This window comes from Hordeum vulgare, chromosome 5H (assembly GCF_904849725.1).
Source record: "Hordeum vulgare subsp. vulgare chromosome 5H, MorexV3_pseudomolecules_assembly, whole genome shotgun sequence".
Lineage (NCBI taxonomy): Eukaryota > Viridiplantae > Streptophyta > Magnoliopsida > Poales > Poaceae > Hordeum > Hordeum vulgare.
In genome coordinates this window covers 386,056,861-386,067,372 of record NC_058522.1, presented here as the reverse complement: position 1 = coordinate 386,067,372, position 10,512 = coordinate 386,056,861, and positions in this window count along the sequence as shown.

Here is a 10,512-nt window from a genome sequence, read left to right as displayed (position 1 = left end):
TGGCGCTCAACGCGGCGAGCGCGCGTGGGGCCGACGGTGCAGCTCGGCAGGGAGGAGCTCGGGGCAGGGAGGCGCTCGATCTGCGGGCGCCAACGGCGGCTTGATCCGGGCCCGGGGCAGGCCTGCCGGGCCCTGGCGGCTGAGGAGAGAGAGGAGGGAGGTGGAGGCTGTGCTAGGGTTTCGGGGGGCACAGATTTCGAGGGAGAGAGAGAGGGGTTGCCTGAAAAGGCATGGGGGTCTATTTACAACAATGGGGGGCTAGGTTTAGCATAATTTTGCCCCGGTTTCAACCGCGCGATCTAAAACGGAGGGTTTCGAACGAGGGAAAGGCTAAGTGGACGTGTAGAGTAGGATAGCCGGAGATGAGAGGTAAAACGGGCACCCAACAACGAGATTTAAAATACCAAAAAATGTCCGATGATAGACCGGAGACGGTGCCTCTACGGTCGACCGTTCGGGTACCAGACGGACTCTGATTGCGACGAAATTTGACAGGTGGCCTAGCTACAACTAATTAAGACTGCACCTGAAGTTTCAACCCAATCAGAGGAAGTTTTATACACACTTTTAAAAACAGGATTTAAACGATACCGCGGGCGCGTGCGTGTGTGGTGTGGCTCAACACGGGCAATGACGGACATGGAGAGAACCGTCAACTAATAACGGATGCAACTTTTGAAATCTGGCGGCAACGGGGTGCCGATGCAATGCTGATGATGCGATGATGATGCGACAATTAAAAATAATGATACGACGAAATCGGAATAAAAGGGGAATCTTCTGGAACGTCGGTCTCAAGCTGTCACAAAGTTGTCCTCCACGTCATGGGCAGGGAGGTAGTTGTCATCTTTTGAATCGTCGGGGTCGTCGGGATCGGGTTGGCCCTCGGGATTGTTCGGATCCTCCGGTGGTTGCTCGGGAGCTCTCAGGTTACCGGTGTCCAGTTGGGTCGGGTTCTCCCCGGTGCCCTGTATAATCCCCTTCCCTTGTTCGCCTTGGATTGTTTGTGTTTCTTTCAACCCTTTGATGGCTTGTCCCCGGACTTATCGTCGTTTTGTGGAACGGGGGTATGGTCACTATTACCGTTAGGCGTGTCCACCATGTATATGTCGTAGGTGGACGTGGCCGTCCATCGCCTGGTGTTTACAGGGGCGGGCGCATCAGCTGCGTAATCCATGTCTTCGACCTCCTCGGAGGCGTAATCCAGCACATTGGTTAAGTCTTCGACGAAGGATAGGAAGTGGGTGCTGGATGGGCTGAAAAAGTCCTTGTAATCCGCCTCCGGACCGGCCCGAGTATAGCTCGGGTCTGGTCCATCCACGATTTTTAATGACTGGATCTGGCCGAGTGCCTTATTTAACATTGAGAGGCTATCGAGACCGATCTCTTGATGATTTTTGGAGATGACCTCCGTAGCTTCCGCGGGGAAAGTTTGTTCGTCCATGGCTGTATGAAGTTGTCCGGGCATAGAGGCCGGGTCCGGGCTCGAAGCGAACTCTCCGAAGTGGGAACCGAGGTCATGGCCGGAAAAGAGACCCGAAGTCAAGGCCTCGGGATTTTGGAGCTCATCCTATAAAACTGTGACAGGGAGAAGATTGCCCTGGGAATTGGTGGGGAACTCGAGGTCCGTGAACCCTATCTCCTGATCGGGGACGAGACATCCGATCTGGCCAAGGAGGTCGGTCAGGTCGGTGCGCAGCGTGAAGCTGCCGAACGTGAGAACCTGCCCGAGAACGAAGATGTCCCTGTTGCAGATTCGATTGCTTACGATTAAGTGGGTCATCAATCCTTTTGGCAATCCAACAACGGAACTCACAATGAAAAGACCAATGTTTGTGTCAAAATTGGCGGATCTCGGGTAGGCGGTCCCGAACTGTGAACCTTGGCTCGATGGGTTGCATGAGACAAATGGGACAGTGTCTTACACAGGTTCGGGTCCTCTTGAGGAGGTAAAACCCTACGTCCTGCTTGATTATATTGATGGCGTATGAGGATTATAGAGTTGATCTACCTCAAGATCGTATGAGCTAAACCCTAGATGAATCAACTAGTCTATGCGGATGAAACCCCCTGGTTTATATAGACACTGGGGGACCCTAGGGTTATATAAAACCGACCTTAGCTACGGGTAAACGTGCCAATCTAGCCTACATAACTTGGATGACAAGCCAGTCTTTGGAGCATTCCTAATTGTCCATGAGATCTTCATGTAATCCGGTCTTCAATAATGCGGCCCATTAGGTTGGCCCGTGAACAACAGCCCGACCACCCGAGGACCCCTTAATCTTGAACTCCCTCACCCCACCTTTCTTGTTTTGGAAGATAGTTCTTCTGGTAGCCTGATCCTTGACATGAAAAGTTTCAGAGTGAAGTTAAATGAATGCATGATTGTATTTCATAAGTTGATAGGCACAAAGAAGACTTTTTTCATCACTACCAGCATGGTAGGATGTTGTCGGTGCACTAAAGACTGGGGTCTCTAGTGCCCCAGACTTGTGCAAGGGCGCAAAGAGCCCCTGACGGCAGGGCATGGTAGGATCCAAACAAGATGCACCCCCAAGATTACCAAGGCCCAGGCAAGCCTGCCTTGCCTGGAGGATAACCAAGGCCCTGCCCATTTAGTGGGTGTGATGAACTCACCAAGCACAACTCCTCGACAAGCCTCCCTTGCCGGGACGACAACCGAAGCCCCCCAACAAGCTTCCTTGCCGGGACGGAGACCCGAGGCCCCGGCAAGCTCCCTTGTCGGGATGACGGGCTAGGCACTGGAGGGCAACCGCCCTGGCCACAGTGCCACCACCCCCAAGTTCCAGCGCATTCCGCATGCACCAGCATAGGCGTCCAGGTGTCGAAACACCTGGACAGGTGTCTTCACCAGCACATTGCTGACAAGGACAAGACGTCCATTTGATGCACCTGAAAGTGGTAGATGGATAAACACCGCTCTAGGTTCACTGTAACTTCTCGTGAACCTACCACCAAGCACTGTAGGTGACCCCTTTGCCTATAAAAGGAGGCCCTTAGCTCATTCACAAGGGGTTAGACTCTTTGGACATTGGCCAGAAGACGGTTATCATCAGTCACTGTAACAAACAACAAAACGCTTAATACAACCAGACAAGGAGGACATAGGGTTTTACGCGTAAGCGGCCCGAACGTGGGTAAAAAGGCTTGCCGGTTGTTGATCGTTAGCTCTGCTCTTGATGTCGCCTTTCCCCGCCCTACGATCACAGGGTTTCCCGTTGATTCCCATAGGTGTCGACCTAGCATCGCCGACATCTTTGGCGCGCCAGGTAGGGGGTGTGGAGTTGTGCGTAATTCAAAGCACGCTCAGCACCGGATTCTTTGAAGCTTGGGCGCTACGCCGCATTCCGTGGGAAACGTGGTACCGCGGTGGACGCTCTATTCTGCTACGGCTTCCGAAGGCCTGCGCGAGCGCGGGGCAGGGAGGCGGAGGCTCCAAGGGCGGCGCCGTCGGGCCGATGTGTTGCTCGGGGCCAACGCGCAGCTGTCGAGGGCGTGCCTGGGTGCTTCACAGAGGCCTCCAAGGGGTATGCATAGTCGTTGAGGATGCGCCACACGTTCCCAAAGCCCCGGCGCGCACTCCAGCGCGAGTGTTGCGCCCCTGAGAGTGCTGCATCATCACCCAAAGACGCGCTCGGGGGCTCCGCAAGCACGGCCTAGCAAGAGAAAAAGCAAAGGGATTACACCCTGGCCGGCTTTTTCTCCAGACGACGGTCAAAGACCGTCGGCAATAAGTCTTTGTCGGAGAAAAGGTCGCCACGAGCGGTGATTTCCTGCTTGCCGAGGGCTCCGACGCCCCGGCAAAAGATTCAAGTGCCATGCAACCACAGCGTGAACAGATAAGTTTTTATGTTTAAGATTCAGATATGAGGTAGATAGATTCTCTATTTTTTTCCCTTCGAAAGTTTCCAATCTTTGTGTGTGGAGTTTTCACGTACTGGGACCTTCCCAAAGTTCAGTGCACCTTGTTTTTGTTTCGAACTCGTTCAAACGACCTGAACGGCCACAGAGCGCCTACAAACAGTTGCGAACCTAATCAACAAAGCAAGCGGCTACGTAGCACCCGATTTCATCTCAAGCTGTGCTTGGCGATTTCCATGGTTGCACTGAATGTGGCAAGGAGCCTTGGCGGTAGTTGCCGGCAAGCTCCGAGATTATGCAAAAGTGAATCATACAAAGAATGGAATCGGAAAAAGGGAAAAGAGTCTCTTCATTCATTCGAATGGATACATTTGACTCCACTTACGAAGCGTCGTTATCATAATCTAAAGACTAGTGAAGTTCAAAAATACAAAAGGGGGTGCCATCCCTCGGTGCAACCCAGGCTGGCCCCTCCTAGACCAGCATTGCGCAGTTGAGAGTTGCGCGGGAGGACAGGACAGCAGGAGGAGATGAAGGGGTCGGGTCCAATCGTCACACCGCCTCGAAGACGAGGCGTCGATGCGGGCCGCGGCAAGGAGGGGGAGAGGCGTGAGTAGGCACCGACGGCAGGGCCAGCGGTTAGTCGGAACTCGGGGACTCGTACCCCGACTTGACCCCCCGGGCTCCCGGCATGCAAAGAGCGCCACTGCCACCGCCGTCCCCCTCATCACTGTAGCTCGAAGCGGAGCTCTCAATGCCGCTCGAGCAACCTTCGCAGCAGCCGAGAAGCACACATGGGGGCCCCTAAAGCAACATGGAGGACCACCTCAGTAGCAAGCCCCTTGGAAGGCGGAGGCGTAGGAGTAGAGCTCCGCCTCCCCCGGCCTCGGCCTCCACGACGGCCGCGGCCCCTCGCCTTTCCTCCATCGCGGGTGCTCGGGCCGTCTTCCACCACGGAGACCCCAGAAGCTGTGGCATGATCCAAACGAGAACCTCTCGCCGCCCTAGCGGTCGATGGTGGCCGACCCCGTCCCCTAACCATGGTTAGGGGCGAGTGCCACCTGTAGACAGAAGAAGATTCTGAAGACCAAGGCTGAGGAGTCGGTGGATTCAGAAGGAGTTGGGTGAGCAAAACCCCTCGCAAACCCCTCCCAATTCATAGGATGGGGCGTGGGGGCTAGCCTCCCTTACTCCAGAAGCCGCCACCCTTCTCGCCCAATCCTCCGAGCTCACGGGCGAACAAAGAACCGCCCTGCTGCACCAATGCATGCACGGGCGGGCCCAGCCACAACTGCGCCTTTCAAGGCCACGTTTGCCACCTGTCCGTTCATAACTGCGCATGCCACGCGCGTGGCAGAGGCGTTTCAGGAGGAGGAGAGGCCACTCCATGCACGACCTCCCACTTTGAGCATCCGATACGCAACGTGGGGAAAAGCAACCGCCAGCAGATCCAGCCATGAAGGCCCATGCACCTCTTTGGGCCTGGCCCAACAACGCTCCGCACGCGTGTGTGGCCCAGGCCCGGGGGCTCCTGTCGGTGCACTAAAGACTGGGGTCCCTAGTGCCCCAGACTTGTGCACGGGCGCATAGAGCCCCTGACGGCAGGGCATGGCAGGATCCAGACAAGACGCACCCCCAAGATTACCAAGGCCCCGACAAAGCCTGCCTTGCTGGGAGGATAACCAAGGCCACGCCCATTTAGTGGGCGTGATGAACTCACCAAGGACAAGACCTCGGCAAGCATCCCTTGCCGGGACGACAACCGAAGCCCCCGACAAGTTTCCTTGCCGGGACGAAGACCCGAGGCCCCGGCAAGCTCCTTTGCCGGGATGACGGGCTAGGCACTGGAGGGCAACCACCCTTGCCAAAGTGCCACCGCCCCCATGTTCCAGCGCATTCCACATGCGCCAGCGCAGGCGTCCAGGTGTCGAAACACCTGGACACGTGTCTTCACCAGCACATTGCTGACAAGGACAAGACGTGCATTTAATGCACCTGACAAGGGTAGATGGATAAGCACCGCTCTAGGTTCACTATAACTTCTCGTGAACCTACCACCGAGAACTGTAGGTGAGCCCTTTGCCTATAAAAGGATGCCCTTAGCTCATTCACAAGGGGTTAGACTCTTTGTACATTGGCCAGAAGACGGTTATCATCAGTCACTGTAACAAACAACAAAACACTTAATACAACCAGACGAGGAGGACGTAGGGTTTTACGAGTAAGCGGCCCGAACCTGGGTAAAAAGGCTTGCCAGGTGTTGATCGTTAGCTCTGCTCTTGACGTCGTCTTTACCCGCCCTACGATCACAAGGGTTTCACGTTGATTCAAATAGGTGTCGACCTAGCATCACCGAAAGATGTTGTTCAAGTTCAAGGAACAAAGGCAGTAGATAAAACTGAATGGCCAATATGCACAATGCTCATACCTTGACCGCTTGTAGTGTGAATTTGGTCATTGTCGGTGTAGAGATTGTGAACAACAAGCTTCTCCACTTCACCGATGACATGATCGATTGCACGGGTGTCAAGATAGAAGTTAGTATCTACACCATATCAGTGTGCAGCATTTGCAGCACGGTGATGTCCGCCACCACCGCCCCCGCTACCGTCATTATCGCCACCTCCGTCACCCATTGGGTTGCAGACGTTGTAGTTGTAGCCTTTGTCGTACATTTTTCTACAGGGCCACGCACCGTGCCCTTCCTCCTTGCAGATTTGGCAGCGCTCGCGATCAACGTGATCACCACCCTGTCGGTGCGGTGTGCTGATACGTCTCCAACGTATCTATAATTTTTGATGGTTTCATGCTATTATCTTGTCAAACTTTGGATGTTTTGCATGCCTTTTATATTTTTTTGGGACTAATTTAGTAACTCAGTGCCAAGTGCCAATTCCTGTTTTTTCCATGTTTTTGACCCCTTTCAGAGGAGATTTTGAAACAAAGTCCAAATGGAAGAAAATCCCCGAAAAGATTTTTTCCGGAACGGAAGAAGATCAGGAAGCTTCAGAGCCAAGGCAGGGGAGCCTTAGGGGCCCCACAAGCCCCCACCACGCGGCCAGGGGGAGGCCGTGGCCCACAGGCTTGTGGGCCCTGATGCCAACTGTTCTTCCCCTTTGAAAGCTAAACAGGTAAGCATGTAAGAACCAATAAACATTGTAACCAATATCTTCTCCCTTGACACAAAGAAAAAGAAAACTATTTACACGGGAAAGGTCCCAACAAGCAAAAGAAGAAAGAAAAATATTTTTGGGTTTTCTCAAAAGGACACAAAACAAGAAAACAAGAAAACAAAAATAAACTAGCATGGATAATACAGTGGCAAAGTGTAAACACCGGCTAACAAAGTGAAAGCATAAGCATAAATGTAAAGTCGGTGAGAACACATACTCCCCCAAGCTTAGGCTTTTGGCCTAGCTTGCTCTACTCCCAAGGATGATCCTGGCGAAACCCAAAGTCATAATGGGTGTTATACGGGAGTGCTGCAGCCACTGCCTGAATAGCTGCCTCACGAAGTCGAGCAGCCGTCGCCTCCCTCTCATACTCCTCTGCCTCTCCTATGGTTATGTAGTATCTTCGTTTTACCTGAAAGTCAAAGAAAGCAGGAGAAGAAAGGGTAATATGGAAACACGCTGCCGGTTAAATATCAAGCGGTATAGGAGGGATCCATGATCTCTCTCAAGGAACTGGTAGCGTGTTAGAGCGACACGATCAAAGTAGGCTGTACGGAGAGGAGGGTCTTCTGGATGGATGGATACTCCAAGAAAATTTGCGAAGCGTGTAGCATAAACTCCACCGAAGAAATCCCCCTCCCTGGCATTTTTATTCAGCCTCCTTGCTACTATAGCCCCCATATTGAAGCTCGTGTCACCCGTTACTGCGCTCTTGAGGATACTAAGGTCAGAAGCGCATAGGTGACAATGTGCACCCTTACCGTTAATGCACCTACCTATGAAGAGGGCAAGGTAGTGCAAGGCAGGGAAAAGGATGCTTCCTATGGTGGCTTGCGTGATATCTATGGTTTCTCCAACAGTTATACTAGAGACAAAGTCTCTGCCCGAAGACTTAGGAGGATCATTAATACTACCCCCATCGGTTATCTTGCAAATCCTATTGAAATCCTCCAAGTCCACGGTATAGCATTTATCATACACATCAAATAGTATGGATGAGTCACGGCCACCTGAAAATTTAAATCTACGCACGAAAGAGGCAGTGAGCATAGTATACTGTTCACATTTATCTGAGAGGAATTCTTCTAACCTGGCATTGCGGACAAGTGCATCAAAGTCATCCTTGAAACCTGCTTCGATCATGAACTCATCGGAAGTCCATTCACATGGTTGTACCGGTGCGTCCCTTAGTTGAGAAGGTTCAGGCTGCCGAAAGGAGAGACGAGGACCCTTCTTACTTGAGGAACCACCATGAAACTTCCTCCTGAACATAATTTCCTTTTGCTGAAATTTTTGAAGTTCAAGAGAAGAGTGAATAAAGACCCACCACACCTTGTAGCAACTACTCCTACTAGTGCCTAGAGACCGTATCACACGCTAAAACTACTTGGGACCAGCTAAAATCAACATTTCTAGCTCAAGAACAGGGTCACCAAGGTAGCAAGAATACGCGAAGGATAAAGCACTAGAGCAAAAACTAATTGGACCAATGGAGGAGTCACTTACCAGGGAGTAATTTCCCCAAAACGGTTCGGAGAATGGTGCTTTGAGCAAGGAGATCGAAAATCACAGCCAAATGAGCAAGATCATGGGTTTGACCTGCGAAACAATTTTTTCTGGAGGTGGAAGAAGAGGCTGAGAGCTGGAATGAGTGGAGGGGGTGCCTGTGGGCCCCACAAGCTTGCACCCCGCCACGAGGGGGTAGGTGGCGGTGGTAGGGCTTGTGGCCCACTGGTCTGGCCCCCAGGCCAGCTCCCAGGCCTAGATATTTTCAAAAATTCTTGAAAAAATCATACTAAATTTTCAGGACCATCGGAGAACTTTTATTTTCGAGGTATTTTTCTCCAGGACGCTAAAACAGAAAACAGGAAAAACTAACTAATTCTATCATTTTTCTTCTAAGCAAAAGAAAGTGAAAACTCAAAAGAGAGGTATTTGACTCTTTGATTCACCCGTTTCATGGTCATCGAAAGAAATCCTTCATGGGATTTATGACAAAACGTTCTCAAATTGCAAGAGAGAACGGAGAATTTTATAATAGCCACTAAGACACCTCAATGGGGATATGTATCTCCCCAACAAGCAAATCATACTTCATCTTGACACGAGGGATAGGGCATTCAAAGCTCCCAGTGAGAATCGTTGAAGTCTTTTCGATAGCATTGATGCAATGTACTTGATATCGTTTCTTCGGAAAGTGCACGGTGTGCTCATTACCATTGACATGGAAAGTGACATTGCACTTGTTGCAATCTATAACAGCCCCTGCAGTGTTTAAAAAGGGTCTTCCGAGGATGACAGCCATGGGATCGTCCTCAGGAATATCCAAGATAACAAAGTCCGTTAAGATAATGGTGTTAGCAACCACAACATGCACATCCTCGCAAATGCCGGTAGGGAAAGCAGTTGATTTGTTGGCCATTTGCAGAGAAATTTCAGTGGGTGTCAACTTATCCAACTCAAGCCTACGATAAAGAGAGAGCGGCATAACACTAACACCGGCTCCAAGGTCACATAAGGCAGTTCTTACGTAGTTTCCTTTAATGGAGCAAGGTATAGTGGGCACTCCGGGATCACCAAGTTTCTTAGCAGTTCCACCTTTGAAAGTGTAATTGGCAAGCATGGAGGAGATCTCAAGATCTGGTATCTTCCGTTTATTAGTCACGATATCTTTCATGTACTTGGCATAAGGAGACATCTTGAGCATATCAGTTAACCGCATCTGCAGAAAGACGGGTCTTATCATCTCAACGAAGCGCGCAAAATCCTCATCATCCTTTTTCTTGGATGGCTTAGGAGGAAAGGGCATAGGTCTCTGAACCCATGGCTCTCTTTCTTTACCATGCTTCCTAGCAGTGAAGTCATTCTTATCGTATTTCTTAGGCTGTGCGTTATCAGGATTAACCGTAGGTTCAATCTCCACATCCTCATCATTGCTAGGTTGAGCATTATTATGAACATCACTCTCCATATTGTCACCAGGTTCATGTTCATCACCAGATTGTGTTTCTGCATCAGACGCAGAAATATCATTAGGTTCTTCAGGTGTGACAATATTTGGGAAACTGGTATGTAGGTTTCTATCATCCTTCTTCTTCTCCTTAGGATGACTAGGTGTATCAGCATTGATTCCTTGAGAATCTTGATCAATTCTCTTAGGATGACCTTCAGGATACAAAGGTTCCTGAGTCATTTTGCCTCCTCTAGTAATGACTCTGACAGAGTTGTCATTTAATTCATTGAGCAGGTCATTCTAATCTTTAAGTACTTGTTCTACCTGAGTAGTAATCATAGAGGCATGTTTACTCAGAAGCTTCACATCATTGACATTTCTGTCTACACAAGCACTTAAATGGATAAGCATACGAGTACTTTGTTCCAAATGTCTGCAAACATAATCATTGAAACTCTGTTGTTTGGCAACAAAGTTGTCAAATTCATCAAAGCATAGGCT